At 43.3% G+C, this 17,102-nt stretch overlaps 1 pseudogene; it reads left to right on the top strand.

Annotated features, from left to right (window-relative positions):
- Positions 1–11,973: 11,973 nt before the first annotated feature.
- On the top strand, positions 11,974–12,091 carry LOC126482897 (5S ribosomal RNA; annotated as a pseudogene).
- Positions 12,092–17,102: the final 5,011 nt, after the last annotated feature.

Raw genomic sequence — 17,102 nt, 5'->3', positions numbered from 1 at the left:
TTTCTTTCATGCAAGTAATTATAAATTTTAATGTGTTATTTAGTCGCTATTTATTTAACCAGACCAGATTGGGTCCTTAAGGCCTCTTTTACATCGGACCTAGAAAATGTTTACCACAAAATATTGCAAAACATTCTTAGTTGTTATGCGTACTTCCACTATGGCCGGCCGAAGTGGCCGCTCGGTTCTCGCGCTACAGTCTGGAACCGCGAGACCGCTACGGTCGCAGGTTCGAATCCTGCCTCGGGCATGGATGTGTGTGATGTCCTTAGGTTAGTTAGGTTTAACTAGTTCTAAGTTCTAGGGGACTAATGACCTCAGCAGTTGAGTCCCATAGTGCTCAGAGCCATTTGAACCATCCACTATAGTTTTCTCCAGATTTATTTGTGTTAACTGACAAGAGTGCCCTATTACTTGCTGTGTTGTTAACATAAATTTTCTACAAATGCCTTTCCACATAAATTTCTTTATTTACCCCACCTGTATTCATATGCATGAGCCATCGCATTGGTGACCATTCTCCACAGCTCCCACTGCTTGCGTCTGCTTGCCGTGAGCTCTCTTGAAACTCTCTACTTTACAAAAAAGATGACTTGCCACGATGGTGTCAAAACAAAAGAAATATAGCAGAACAAAGCGATTGATTTTTAGAATTTTTCAAGTTTTTATTATTGCTGTAACTTTTAATCAATTTTTAATTACTTATAACTATGAAAGCTGGCTTTTTACAGTTATTATAATTAATTTTCGAGTGGTAATCCCATAATTATTGAAAATTAATCAGACGCAATCGTACATGTTGGGAGCTAGTATCTGACGAAGCTGTTATCCAAAGCTTCCCAAAATGCCACGTAAGACGTAACATCTACTGTCGAAATGTTAAGTTTTGATAAAACTGACATAGGTTGCCACGCTGTTACATGAAATATGTGTTCCCTCGTTTCTTGAAAAGTATAAATTAACGGCTCAGTAGCCCGCGACTCGACAAGCTAGACTCGCGGAAAAAAATCGGAACAAAAAAATGGTTCGAATGGCTCTGAGCACTATGGGACTGAACATCTGAGGTTATCAGTCCCCTAGGATTTAGAACTACTTAAACCGAACTAACCTAAGGACATCACACACATCCAAGCCCAAGGCAGGATTCGAACCAGCGACCGTAGCGGTCGCGCGGTTCCAGACTGAAGCGCCTAAAAAATCGCAACAGAAAAAAACAATTAACGTAGAGTAATGAAATTTGGGGAATACATCAATCTGTCTAGACAACATATTTAAGTATTAACATTGCAAGATCACAGGCTAATGTAAATGTGAGCTGTTGTTACATGAATAACCGGTGTATCCGCCAGAAAGTGGAATGCAAACACGCAAACGAGCAAGCATTGTGTTGTTCAGGTGCCCGATGTCAGTTTGTGGGATGGAGTTCCATGCCTGTAGCACTTGGTGGGACATACAAGGACAGTTAATGATGGCTGTATATGACGATGGAGTTGTCGTCCGATTATGTCGAATATGCGATCGATTGGAGATAAATCTGGTGATCGAACAAGCCAAGGCAACATGGCGACATTCTGCAAAGCACGTTGGGCTACAACAGCGATATGTGGGCGAGAGTTCAAAAAATGGTTCAAATGGCTCTGAGCACTATGGGACTCAACTGCCGTGGTCATCAGTCCCCTAGAACTTAGAACTACTTAAACCTAACTAAGCTAAGGACATCACACACATCCATGCCCGAGGCAGGATTCGAACGTGCGACCATAGCAGTCGCACGGTTCCGGACTGTGCGCCTAGAACCGCGAGACCACCGCGGCCGGCTGGGCGAGATTTATCCTGTTCTAAAACACTGCATGGAATGCTGTCCACGAATGGCAGCACAACAGTCTGATCACCGGACTGACGTACAAATTTGCAGACAGGATGCTTGGGATAGCGCTCCTGTTATCGAACGAAATCGCACCACAGACCATAACTTCAGTGTGTCTAGCACGAAGACAGGTTGGTTGCACGGCCTCATCTGGCTTCTAGAGATGGGCAAACTGAAACACGTAACTGTTTCGAAACAAATGAAACAGTACAATGTAATGTTCCGACACGCTGTTTCGAAACAGTGAAACAGTTTGTGTTTTGTAATTTAATAAACCTAGACATTTTATCATCTTGAATGTCTACTGTATAAGTATGTCCATATAAACACGAATGGGGTGCGAGAGCGCTAATCATGTCGCAGAAAGTATGAAACTATCACTTAGGCGTCTTGGCAGTTTCGTATTTCCTGCAGCAAAGGCGCTGCTTTCGTGTCGCGTGACTTTCATACCATTCAATTGGCTGAGGACAGCCATAGCTGAAGACAGAAGAACCACCACGAACGGAACTGGAGGTGGGAGCAAACTGCAGAAACAACGGATATTCTAATGGGAGTCCCACATTCCGTTAGTATGGGTAATATACCCATCCTGACAATTTCCATCTACACAAAGGGAATCATTGTCGATAATAGGCACAGTGACTATAGACTCACAAATAACGCAAAATGATTCGAATAAATAACAAAATATAACAGAAAATTTTTTTGTCTTTCAAGGTGTTTCGAACCGTTACTATAAATTCACCATGCTTCCCAGCCCTTCCCGTACACCATTACACTATCAGTGATTTGTCAAACAGATTGCTTGCAATTATACCTACATCAAATTTATGTATACGTCTAATAACTGTCACTTTACGCCTTTTTTTATTCAAAATGTTGTAGGCTTACTTGCGTTTCTTAATATGATTACTGTACATGAACAGGGAAGCGTATGTTATAAAAAAAGTGTAATTTAACTGAATGATTTTCACATATTTATTATTTTGAATGTGAATAGTATGCGTTGTTTTATTGTTTGGTTAGTGTTTATAAAGCAGAAGTTACGCCATTTCGAAACAGGATAGTCAGCTAGAAACGAAGCTTTATTTTCGGATATCTTAAGCTTCATGCTATTGCTTGTCAAAAAGATTTCGACACTCTTGAAAGAGTTTCATGAAGTGGTATGTTGTGTTTCAGTACTTGTGCCGAGCCCGAATCTCGTCCGACACAGAGTGGAATGAAACATCACTGTTTCGATACAGTTAGTCCGTTCCAGGCACAGGTGGACTGACACAGCCTTATTTTGAAACAACGATACAGTTTCTGTGTCTGGCTCGAGATCGAATCTGGTCCGGGACAGGGGCGGAATGAAACACCACTGTTTCGAAACAGTGAACCACAACCGTTCCGAAACACTGAAACAGTTCCACGTATCGATACACTGTATCGAAACATAGAAACAGTGGCCAAGTCTACTGGCTTCCGTCTAACACACGCCCGTCACTGGCAAGAGGCAGAGCCAGCATTTATCAGAAAGCACAATGAGCTCTCGCTTGATACCTCTGAAGTAGCAAATGGCGGTGGTTTGGAGTCAGCGGAATGGACGCTACAGGGAGTCTGGCTCTTAGCCGTCCTTGAAGTAACCGATCTGTAACAGTTCGCTATGTCCCTGTGGTGCCAACTGCTGCTCAAATTGCTGCAGCAGATGCAGTACGATGCGCCACGGGGCATACGCCGAACACGATGGTCTTCTCCCTCGGTGGTGCCACGTGGCGCCCTGATGTTCTTGACACCGACCGTACATTCTCGTGACCACCGCTGACATCAGCCAGTAGGGTGGGTACAATCCTGCTAAGTCTTTCTACAATATCGCAGAACCAACATCTGGCTTCTCGTAACCTTATTACACTACCTCATTCAAACTTAGCGTGGTGTTGATGATGGCGTCTTTGTTGCCTTAAAGACATTCTTGACTAACATCGCCTCACCACGTCGAATCTAAAAGATAATTGTCGCTCACAACCTTTACTGCGTGTATTTAATGCAAACCTGATTTGCATCCGGTTACGCGACTGGCGTGAAATCTGAATAGACGTCATGTTTCAGGTGTAAAAGCACGCCTCACACTGGCGTTTATGTCGCGCAAGTCCTTCTTGGTGTTGCAATAATGAACTATGGCATTGGTGGTCGGGAGACCCCTCGCGGTGCGGTTCGGCCGCCGCTCCACAAGTTCTTTAACGCCACTACGTCGACGTGCGAGTGAATAAGGATGAAATGATGATGAAAGACACACAACACGCCGTCATCTCGAGGCAGAGAATATCCTTGAACCCGCCGGGAATCGAACCCGGGACCCAGTGCGCGGGAAGCCACAACGCTACGGCAGGACCACGAGCCGCGGACAATGCTTTTCTGTCAGTTTAGAGCCGGCCCGTGTGGCCGAGCTGTTGTAGAAGCTTCAGTCTGGAAACGCGCGACCCCTACGACCGCAGATTCGAATCCTGCCTCGGGCATGTGTGTGTGTCATGTCCTTAGGTTAGTTAGGTTTAAGTAGTTCTAACAAGGGAACCTCCCCATCGCACCCCCCTCAGATGTAGTTATAAGTTGGCACAGTGGATAGGTCTTGAAAAACTGAACACACATCAATCGAGAAAATAGGAAGAAGTTGTGTGGAACTATGAAAAAACTAAGCAAAATATACAAACTGAGTAGTCCATGTGCAAGATAGGCATCATCTAGGAGAGGTCGAGCTCAGGAGCGCCGTGGTCCCGCGGTTAGCGTGAGCAACTGCGGAGGTAGAGGTTCTTGGTTCAAATCTACCCTAGAGTGAAAAGTTTACTCTCTTTATTTTTGCAAAGTTCTGTCCGTTCGTTCTTTGACGTCTCTGTTCAGTGTAATAAATTTAGTGTCTGTGTTTTGCGGCCGGACCGCAAAACCGTGCGATTAGTAGCCGAAAGGACGTGCCTGTCCAATGGAAACCGAAAACATTTGATTGTAAGGTCATAGGTCAACCGATTCCTCCACAGGAAAACACGTCTGATATATTCTATACGACACTGGTGACGGCATGTGCGTCACATGACAGGAATATGTTGTCGACCCACCTAACTTGTACACTTGGTGAATGGGTAAAAAGATTCTTCTACCTTGCCCAATTTAGGTTTTCTTGTGGATGTGATAATCACTCCCAAAAAAGTGTGAAAACATAAGAGTTTGTCACATAAACTGCAACAAATGAATGCAACAGTTTCACAGTCGCACAGTTTTGTCTGTGCTCTGTCAAAACATGTTTTTAACATTTTCAAATCTTTCCTTGTGTAGACCGTCAAATCCTGCATATGTCCAAGCAAATCTGAACATGTCCTGGAATTTTGGAGAGCGAAGTTGATTATATGTGAGTGCCCGAACTTTGATAATTGTCTGAAAATAAAAAATTAAAATTTTCACCCGAGGGAAGACTTGAACCAAGGACCTATCGTTCCGCAGCTGCACACGCTAACCACGGGACGACGGCGCTCATGCGTTTGCAATCACCTGTATGTTGCCTATCTTACACATGGACTACTCAGTTTGTATATTTTGCTTATTTTTTCATAGTTCCACACAACTTCTTCCTGTTTTCTCGATTGATCTGTGTTCAGTTTTTCAAGGCCTATCCACTGTACCAACTTATAACTAATTCTGATGGGGGTGCGATGGGGAGGTTCCCTTGTAAGTTCTAGGGGACTGATGACCTCTGATGTTAAGTCCCATAGTGCTCAGAGCCATTTGAACCATTTGTCAGTGTAGAAATGGACCTTCCGATAACCTGGTGACATTAACTAATCTGTCTCCGTTCGTGCACGTAAGACCCCCCCCCCCCCATCAGGGGATGAAGCCGGTGCGGTATTGGCACGTTCGAGTGACCCGTGAACCATGAAAGAAATGAAGGGAGGAGTTTTGTTAAGGTTCTGACTGATTGCGAAGTGGAAGCAGCTGCTCGCGGCCTGGCTGTGAGGACAGTAGGTGACCTCGACCGCAGCGTCTTGTACCCGCACCTGTGGATGCGGGGGCGTGCGCGCAACAGGTAGTGGGAGGGCCGGCGGCTGCCTTTTGAGGGTGGGGGAGGTGCGGTGCAGCAAGCGGCGGCGGACTCTGTGCAGTACCTCGCCTCCGTGACATGAAAGATGCACACCCGTGTTCTGATCTGATATTTTATGGAGAGGGTTGTTGACAAAGAGAAGTCACTCGTCTCTGACATATTTTAAAGACCGCGTGCGTCAGTAAGAAGATATGATCTTTTTCTCAAACTCAGACATTGTGTGTTAAAATCAAAGTGAATAAATTAGCTGAAACGAAACACACTGTAAAAACAACTGGGCTTACAAATGGTTCAAATGTTTCTGAGCACTATGGGACTTAACATCTGAAGTCATCAATCACCTAGACTTAGAACTACTTAAACCTAACTAACCTAAGGACATCACAAACATCCGTGCCCGAAGCAGGATTCGAACCTGCGACCGTAGCAGTCGCGCGGTTCCGGACTGAAGCGCCTAGAACCGCTCGGTCACCGCGGCCGGCAACTGGGCTTGCGCATACACAAATTAGTTCGTCTGCTTCTGTGACTGTTTAAAACACAAATAAAAAAGTACGTAAACAGTCACTAAACTTGCAATTTTTTGTGTTGAAGATGCTTTCCGGGGGCTTTCTTCCAACATCAGGTGGCAGTTCCGGTGCTTGAGATCAGTAGTACTGATCCTGGGAAGCCAATGATGTCGAGATATCTAAAAAGTTTTCAGGTTTATCACTTCGATAGCAGAACGCTTTTGGCAGATTAGCAAGAAGACAATTTTAGAACTGATGCGACATATTTACAATCCTGTGCATCTCCGTTAAGGTCTTTCCTGAAGAGCACTCTTTTTACGGTTTACACGTGCACAAGCTTTTCCAGCAATGTTACAAATAATTAGCGTCCCCTGGCTTAGAGAGATGTTGTACGTGATCTCGTCGTTTGATGTGCAAAGATTAGTTATAAAATCAGTGGATATAGTTTTTTTTACACTTTTTACATAATTTATACTTCTTTAAATTTCTGCCTTGTTTATAAGTCACAATACATTTTACTTCATTCGAATTCTGAACTTTATTATTTAAATAAAAATTGATTGTCGTTTGATATGTTTTGAAAAACAGTAGGTGCTATAATGTATACACAAGAAGAGTAGCTGTAATAAATCAAATTCATGTGAGGTCTTTTAAAGAAAACGTTTCTTACAAGTTTTATGGGTTCGTTTCAGTATTTTCATTCAGAATTGCATCTGTCTGTAGCTTTAGCTTTCTGGATATTTTTAATGCCTCTGTGCCTTTTCATTGCGTACGCAAAATGGTCAGTGCTTTATTTCAACCGGGCTTATTACTCAACAATACTCGACACACTATCGAATGTAAATTTCACTCATTGTCAGTTAATGCGCTTTCAGAGTCAGATTGAATCCGGAGATAGCCATTGCATTGTTTGCAGTTCCGCGATTGGTGAGTGAAGTAATTTTCACAATGTTTCGACAAACGGACATCGCAATAAATATGACTTCAAAATCACTGTACTTGCTACTACCGGAAACCTTGTACCAAGTAGTAACGAAATTGTCTGCTGAATTCCTGCGCCAGTTAATAGTGATGAACCCTGATTTTAACATTTCTCTGCTCCCACCATTGTCGGTTGGTATTACGTGGTCTGGGGTATTACTTATAGAAAACGATCTCACTTTTTTGCTACCCGAAAATAACAGTTTGCACCTCACCACCCGAAAACGTTTCCGCTGTTACAAGTGCTAGGCTCTTGAACAAATGGATACCTACATTCAGCTCTTTTGTAGCTACGATTGTTATTTGTTCTGCAAAAATGGGTACCTTAAGAATTGGCGTGTCAAGATGATTGTGCATCCTGAACGTCTCATTCTCAGCCGCATTTTGTAATAATATGCATCTAGCAACTAACAGCCAAATCAAAAAACTTAAACTAACGTTAAGAGGTTCTTAGGAGTATAGCTTTTTAGTTCAATAACAAATAAATGATTCAAATGGCTCTGGGCACTATGGGACTTAACATCTGAGGCCAGCAGTCCCCTAGAACTTAGAACTACTTAAACCTAAATAACCTAAGGATATCACACACATCCACGCCTGATGCAGGATTCGAACCTGCGACCGTAGCAGTCGCGCGGTTCCGGACTGAAGCGCCTAGAACCGCTCGGCCACACCGGCCGGCCGCTCAATAACAGACAAAAATACTTTCAGAGACGGTAATATTGTAGGATGTGCTTTATTTGAATTGGTGCTGTTGCTTTCGGTCGTCAGATAAGTAAAGTTGGCCTTTTATCTCAGGGACAGAGGAGTAAGCAGCGCCGGCCGCTGTGGCCGAGCGCTTTTAGGCGCCTCAGTCCGGAACCGCGCTGCTGCTGCGGTCGCAGGTTGGAATCCTCCCTCAGGCATGGATGTGTGTGATGTCCTTAGGTTAGTTAGGTTTAAGTAGTTCTAAGTCTTAGGGACTGATGACCTCAGATGTTAAGTACCATAGTGCTTAGAGCCATTTGAACCATTTGATTTGAGTAAGCAGCGCTGCCGCTGTGGGGTTAGAGGACGTAAGTGGAGGAATATTTTATTGCCTGTCATTTACAGTACTGATAGCTCACACGTGTGCGCGACTCTTATCGATCGGCTGCTGGAGCATAAATTATGACACGAGGCAACACGAATTCATGAATGCGCTTTGCACAGTCATCTTGAAGTGCGGTACTTATTTCTAGCAAGGAATATGAAATTAAATTAAAGCTGTTGTAATGCAAGTGAATAAAAAATGGCATTCAAAACATTTAGTAAACATTTGTGATCGTGCCTTACATTGCATAATGCATCTAAATGCGTGATATTACTGTTATATGTGAACTAATCATCTGCTCACACAGACACCACAACAACAATTCAAAAAAATGGTTCAAATGGCTCTAAGCACTATGGTACTTAACATCAGTGGTCATCAGTCCCCTAGAACTTAGAACTACTTACACCTAACTAACCTAAGGACATCACACACACCCATGCTCGAGGCAGGATTCGAACCTGCGACCGCAGCAGCAGCATGTTTCCGGACTGAAGCGACTAGAACGCTCGGCCACAGCGGCCGGCAACAACAATTCGTTAGATAGTAACGGCGTCATAACTTGGAGGTCGCTGAGTGTGTCAGGGGATATCGACACGAGATGTTTCGAGTGGTCAACACTTGGGCGCTGGCAGCCAGTTTCTTGCAACATTAGTATAGCTAGGTTATTGGGGGCTCATAACACACTAATGTATGTAAGTTTATGTAAGATTTAAATGAATAAAAACTTCAGTACGTATGTGTCCCGAAGTGCGGCCCTTCAATATCACTATTGGCTATTGAAAAAAAAAAAAAAAAAAAAAACATTTGACGGCCACTGCTTTAGTATGTTTGAATAGAATCCTTCTGAACCAATGTCTACGGTTATAAGTTTGTTGTGAGATATAACAAAAATAATTTAAAGTATGTTGTTCAGATAAGATTTAGATTGAACTTAGGAGCCTGCTGATTTGGAGAAAAGCTAAAAAGCATGGAAGAAGTCATCGAGCAATGGACTGTAAAATTGTGACTGAAAGTCATTGAACTTTAGAAGGAACAATTGCTGATGGCCGGAAGGGAACTAGACAAGATCTCACTGACTGCAAGTGGATTAAGTTTCAAATCAGGGGAGAAACCGATGTACCGTTCAAATACGTAATGATTTAGATCTCCTTTTAAATGTGACGATGACAGAAGTCCTACGCCAAATACTCCGAGACTGACGACCGCTAATGTGGAACAAAGATAAAAAATCCAAGACACCATCAGTACCCATCAGATCAGAAAAATAGATGTCTAGTGATGAAAGAAACTGCACACCATCGAAAGAAGAGTGAAAGCGGATACCTAGGATATCAAGGCAGAGGCAAGTGTAGGGATTAGAAAAGCCAAAAAGTTTGTAAAGTGATGATTGGATACTTGAATGCAAACATCATCCACAGAGGTGTTCGTGTGGCAAGGAAGTCCGAGCAGCTAATACCGACAACTGTGTCGAAAGCAAAACAAACAGAATGCGTCCTTTTGGCGGACAGAGATTGCTTTTGCGGGATGAGCTAGAAAATGACTTAATCCAATAGGGTCCTTCAGGATGTGACAGGAAACGAAAGATCCACTACGACAGATAACAAGTTACAGTGCGTGTTCTCCATAGCCTGTGATCGCTGGAAGCTGCTGCTGTTGCTGCTGATAAATGACACGAAACGCAGATGCATTACAACAGCTGCAGCTGACTTAAAAAATAGACCATACAAATTTATCCCTTGAGGGACAGTACTTTTCCAGGAATGCTGTCCAAGTTAGTCTCAAATGAATTTTCATTTCTAAATTATCATAATCAATGGAAATGCACACAGACATTGATTGAGTAAAACATGTGGACACAGTACGAAAAAAATAAAAAATAAAAACTGCTCTAAGCACTACGGGACTCAACATCTGAGGTCATCAGTCCTCTAGACCTTAGAACTACTTAAACCTAACCAACCTAAGGACATCACACACATCCATGCCCGAGGCAGGAATCGAACCGGCGACCGTAGCAGCAGCGCGATTCCGGACTGAAGCGCGTAGAACCGCTCGGCCACAGCGGCCGGCATACGTAATACGAATCGTTTCTTATGAACTGTATTTTTAATTTGACGATGTCTTAAGGTTTCTAATTTTTATAATATGGAAGTTCTATTAAGAAAACAGCCAAATACTCCACTGTACCGTTGCAGGTTATATTCCAATGTGGCGTCTATTCAGTCCAGCCTATGGCGTAGAAAGCGATGTTAAAATATACACTGGAGGAAAAAAATTGCAACACCAAATATAATTAATCTGGAGTAAAGAAATTTAGGGAATAAATTTGTCTAAGTAACATATTTAAGTGATTAACGTTGCAAGATCACAGGTTAGTATAAGCGCGAGATAAGTGATTGCAGATGTGAAATACTGGTATATTAATAATCGGTATAACTGCAAGAATATTGAATGAACATGCAAACGTGCATGCACTGAGTTGTACAGTTGACGGATGTCAGTTTTTGGGATGGAGCTCCATGCCTGTTGAGAGGTCAGTCAATACAGGGAAGGTTAATGCTGTTAGTGATTGACGCTGGAGTTATCGTCCTACGATATCCCAAATGTGCCACATTGGAGACAAATCTAGTGATTGAGCATGCGAAGGCATAATGTCGACACTCTGTAGAGCATATTGGGCTACAACAACGTTATGTGGGCGAGCGTTATCCTGTTGGAAAACCCCCTGGAATTCTCTTCAAGAATGGCAGCACAACAGGTGGAATCAGCTAACTGACGTAGAAATTTGCAGTCAGGATGCATGGGAAAACCACGAGAGAGCTCCCGTAGCCATACAAAATCGCACCACAGATCGTAACTCCTGGTGCACGTCCAGGTTGTCTAGCACGCAGACAGGTTGGTTACAGGCCCGCAACTGTCCTGCTTCTAAGCTTCTAACCAACACGCGGCCATCGTTGGCACCGACACAAAAGCAGCTCATCAGAAAACACAACAGACCTCCACCCTGGAATCCAATGAGCTCTCGTTTGACGCCATTGACGTCACAAATCGCAACACCAATAAAAAGTTGTGCGACATAAACGAAAACTGGTAGGCGAGTTCGTAAATCTGAAAGAAGATGTGTTTCCAAATTTCCCGCCAGTCGCATGCGCTGCAACGGTCGTGAGCGTTAGTTACCTTTGAAATTCGACGTGGTGAGCTGATGTTAGTCAAGAATGCCTTTATGGCAATAAAGACACTGTTATCAACACCCCTAAGAATTTCAACGAGGTCACGTAATAATATTGAGAGAAGCCGGGTGTTCCTTCCGCGATTCAGCAGAAAGACTTAGCAGGTGCGCATATTTCTAGAACAAAAGCTTGTGGTTGAAATGACATGATTATAGTCTACTTTTCAGATAGACAATTTGTTAATGTGTACTTAACCTAAGTAAGTCAGCCAGAGCATAGATTCTATTTATGCATCGGCATATAAAAATGTAGGCAACGGCCTTGCCGCAGTGGATACACCGGTTCCCGTCAGATCACCGAAGTTAAGCGCTGTCGGGCGTTACCGGTACTTGGATGGGTGACCATCCGGCCCGTCATGCGCTGTTGCCATTTTTCGTGGTGCACTCAGCCGCGTGATGCCAACTGAGCAGCTACTCGACCGAATAGTAGAGGCTCCGGTCAAAGAAAACCATCGTACCGACTGGGAGAGCGGTGTGCTGACCACTCGACCCTCCTATCCGCGTCCTCAACTGAGGCTGACACGGCAGTCGGATGGTCCCGATGGGCCACTTGTGGCCTGAAGACGGAGTGCTGTACAAAAATGTAATTTACTGATCTTCACGAAAAAATTGTTATAAAGTCAGTGTGATTAATTGTATATCAAAATGTTCAGCAAGAAATGCTTCTATTGTCCTGCAGTTTTCATCGTGTTAAGAGTTCACGTTTTTTAGGTAGAGCAGTGGGATCTTTATGAAAATCGTCAGTCTTTTTCCAGTTGTTTACAGGCAAGTTACCTTAAATGTGCAATACATTTTATAAATTATTGTGTTTAACACTGTGTTTGTGTATATCATATCTATACAATCATTTCCTAACTGACTGAAGCAAGAACCTGAAAAAAAGTTTTAAAAATATGTAAGGCACTTGCCAATTATCTGCACTACACATCTGCAACAGTAGCCTGAAAACTACTGTCAAGCAAAGGGTAGTCTGCATTACACCACACACCTATACGTATTGCTAAGGCTGTGTGACATCCTTCTCGTCTTTGAAGAAAACGGAGACGCTTTTAAGAAGCACAGCGATAGAATGGGTTACCAATGCTCTCCATACGAAAGGACGTGACTGAAAGCAAACCTAATTTCAGTTGAAAAGTTACTGACTAGCTCGCTCCAAAAATAGACAGAATGGACTTGTGCAGAAGTGCACCTCGTAGGCATATTTGTCGTCTACGAGTAATACTAATGTTATATTACGCCTATTTATTTCACTTACAGTAAAACTGTATGAAAGTGTCATGATTTGTAAATACGCGGACGATTCTGAATTCGTTTGTAAACTGTCAGTTACATTAGCCACGAGCCGTTACTGCGCTTGTTACCTCTGACGAACAAGGGCCTCACCGAAGGTGCCCTCTTCAGAAAGGGGGGCACGAGAGGCTGCAGACCGTCTTGTTTGGCTGCGCAAGAGCGGCGGTCGCGACTTGCGTCGCTCCTAAGCGGCCAAGTGCTGCCTCGTTTTCCAAGGTCGCGCCAGGGGGGTCGCAGACGGCGACTTGGAAGTTCGCAGGGCCGCTCTATTCGTGGAGCGCAAACACACGCCATGTTTGTCCTGCTAAGAGCACGCTGTGATGAAGCCCATTAAGATATAAATAAACACAGCGCCTGCGAGGGGGCTGATGGCAGAGGGCGTCTACGACCATCAGCCGGCAGCGGCAGCTCATTCGCGTGTTCTTCTCACAAGCTGCAATCCCACCAAAAATCAAGAGACTTCTTTTTTCCTGGGGATAAAGCTGTTTGCGGTGTGAAACTGAAAATCATGGAGATTTTAATGGCATTAAAGGACCCAAAACCAAGGCCACTTACTTAAATTTCTGTGTGATGCTTTGTTCAGCAATTAAGCCACTAATTAAAATGTTAAAAAATCTGCACAACGATTTCCTAGGTGTTCCTGAGACGAGAGAGAACGGAAACAAATTTTTACTTTTTAGGTACGGAAGTATTTCTGTGTGGCTTTAATTTTAACATAACTCTTCTCAGTTTATAATTATAAACTTGCACCAATTAGGTGGAAGATACAAGGGTGAGTCAAATGAAAACCATAAATATTTTTTTAAATTTTACTTATTATGCAGAAATGGTACAAAGCTGTATCACTTTTCAACATAATCTCTCCCACGCTCAATGCAAGTCCTCCAGCGCTTACAAAGTGCATAACGTCCTTTAGAAAAAAATTCTTTTCATAGTCCGCGCAACCACCCATGCACCGCGTGGCGTACCTCTTCATCAGAACGGATCTTCTTTCCTCCCATTGCGTCTTTAAGTGGTCCAAACATATGGAAATCACTCGTTCTGTTCGAAACCTTTGGTTTTGGTGATGAGGAATGGCGCCATTCCTTGTTCGCTCTCTTCTTCACAAGCATCAACAGGTCGTTCTCTTATTTCAGGAGTCAGCTGCCTTGGCACCCACCTTGCAGACACTTTGTGAATCTGGAGCAGATCATGCACACGTCGTGTGCTGACCCATGACAAATCTGTCAACATGCTGCAACGTCATTTAGTGTCACTCGGCGGTTTCCTTCACTATGGCTTTAACTGCTGCAATGTTCTGTGGAGTCACAACTCGTTGTGCCTGACCTGGACGAGGAGCATCTTCCACTGAAGTCACACCATTTCCTACCTTCCTACTCCATTCGTACACTTGCTGCTGTGACAAACATGCATAACCGTGCTGAACGTTCATTCGCAGATGAATTTCAGTAGGTTTCACACCTTGACTACGCAAAAACCGAATAACAGAACGGTGTTCTTCCCTGGTGCAAGTCGCAAGTGGGGCGGCGATCTTTATACTGATACTGCGACGGTATGTGAGCATCTGCACTATGCTGCCACCTACAGGCCATTCTGAACGCTGTTTGTAGCACGCTTACCAACTTACAGCATAACAGCGCGAAAGTTCGATTTGTTATTACAAATTTAAGGTTTTCATTTGACTCACCCTCGTATATTTCTTTCCATGGAAGAGATTGCCATGGATACAAAAGTAACGTTGCTTGGAGACAGAGATTAACCATACAGTTTGTCAAAATGCATGCTACCAACTGCCAAAAACTCGTTTCGATATCTCGAACCGTTTATGAAATACAACAGATTTTATGAATAGTTCACTCTTGTTGTGGCGTGGCACGCGCAGGCGGAAGTGGACGTGGTACAAACGTATGTCCCATTTGAGGCAGAAATAAATCTCCTCTCAATTTAATTTAAACCATACTTAAGTATGTCAGATACATTTGGTGAACAGAAATATATGTGTTAACATGCACCAAATGTAACTTCATACCGACTCCTATTTTTCATTACAGACTACTCAAATTTCGTAAGGTGGAGTCCTTAATTTCGAATTATCACAATATCTATGACCATTGATGACAAGATATACAGCATGCTGGCGTAAGCTGTCGCCAGCACGCCGGTCGGCAAAGACGTAGTGCGAAGATCGATTGTAGGTGCTGGATCAAGCGGCCTATCACAAGAGAGGCCAGAGACACACCGACAAGCAACAGGCCGCCTACGCCCTCTCGACAACAAGAATTTAGACCGCCGCCGCTGACCACAGGGCTCATTCAGTCTGTCAGTCACTTCGCAGGTTATGACGGTACATAGTGACCAGATTAGAATAACAGCAATATTACCATGCAAGTTGACTATTACCGATAAGCTTGTACCATGAACATGGACTCTATTGAAGTTAAGTAGCGGCTTCTTGTAAATGAACAACCTTCCTAACTCATTGTACATTTGTCTTGTAGAAAGAGGATACCAGCCACCCATAACAACATCCTCTCCATTGCTTCCTTGAGGTACAAGGCTCTACACATAGTTCAACATGGAGCTGCCATATGGGGCTTTAAGAGAAGAAAGAATGTTTCTCTATCGAATAGTTTCTTTATTATCGTTTGAGAAAGATTTAAGAGCAGCGGGCATGCATCTGCAACCCCTAGTCTACTACCACTGGTGCTTCTCTCCAGCTCCACTGTGGACTGCCCCATTAGGCTTTTTTGTTTTTGTTTTGGGTTACCAGTTCTGTGACTGCTCTGATGCAACCTAACATGATTTCCTCTCCTGTGTAGAGCTGTAAAACGACCATAGGCTACCTTAGACAACCATAACCAAGTGTAGACTATGGTAGTTTCCCCTAGTAGCTTTGGTCAGTTAAGGGCACCCACATTACCTGTACGTTAGGTGAGTTGCGTACCGATAGTTTTCTGTAAGCATGCGATCAATGCCTTATGCTCTCTCTCCGTCCGAACAGGCCTTGGAAGGCCCAACGGTACCGACCGATCACTGTGTCATCCTCGGCCCACAGGCGTCACTGGATGCGGGTTGGAGGGGCATGTCCTCAGTACGCCGCTCCCCCGGCCGTATGTCAGTTTACGAGACCGGAGCCGCTACTTCTCAGTCAAGTAGCTCCTTAGTTTGTCTCACAATAGCTGAGTGCACCCCCTTTGCCAACAGCGCTCGGCAGACCGGATGGTCATCCATCCACAATGTCTTACTAGATCACTTTAAAAACTGAAGCAGTGAACCGCCTAGAATCTGAGTGAGGATATATAAAGGGGTGGGCAACTTAACAGAACATAACTATCCTCCAGCCTGTTACTTATGAATGAACGGTATTTATAGTGAAACAGGCACTGTCAATGTTTAATTCAGATTTTATTCGAAAATTATTGATATGTAACATGAAACAGAGAGATGTTGTAGAAAATATAAAGAAAACAATACAGCCTTATCATATAGAGCAAGAAAGAGCAATTTCCTCAACAAAAAGGTAAAATAAAAAAACACGAAAACAAATATATTCAAACATTGCTTCAATACTTTGCCGAACTTATATAAAACAAGTTTCTGTTAATCATGAACAACTTTCGCACCTGGCAATAATAACAGGAACTTCTTGCCATTGACTATGACGAAGAACATTCTATTAAGTACAAAATAACAACAATAATTACATATTTTTTATGTCTGTGTTTAAAATTTGTATGTGAATCAAAGGTAATTACTTTGATTACAGAAAAGCGCATTAAAAAAAAAAAAAGGGGTGGGAGAGAATTCGCCCGCTCCCAGTTTCTCTCTTATACACTCATTTAAGTTTCTTTCCCTGCCAATGCTAACGGCACTACCGGTAAGCCTACGATTTACTACATTATTTACGTAGTGTACGAAAACAACTGAACCATAGTTTTGGTAGAGAGCAAACGCACTCCTGTGCCGTTCTCTTAAGCTTTTAGCAGCCTTCACATCCAACGTGCTCAATTATTTCCTTCCCCTACTGTTTTTAGCTTCGAAGGCTCCTATAGTGTCACGAAAGTTATCCCTTAATGGCTGTAAGGATATCG

Source organism: Schistocerca serialis, chromosome 5 (assembly GCF_023864345.2).
Source record: "Schistocerca serialis cubense isolate TAMUIC-IGC-003099 chromosome 5, iqSchSeri2.2, whole genome shotgun sequence".
NCBI classification, from domain to species: domain Eukaryota; kingdom Metazoa; phylum Arthropoda; class Insecta; order Orthoptera; family Acrididae; genus Schistocerca; species Schistocerca serialis.
Note: the sequence above shows the minus strand (reverse complement) of the source record. Positions and strands in the feature narration are given on the sequence as shown.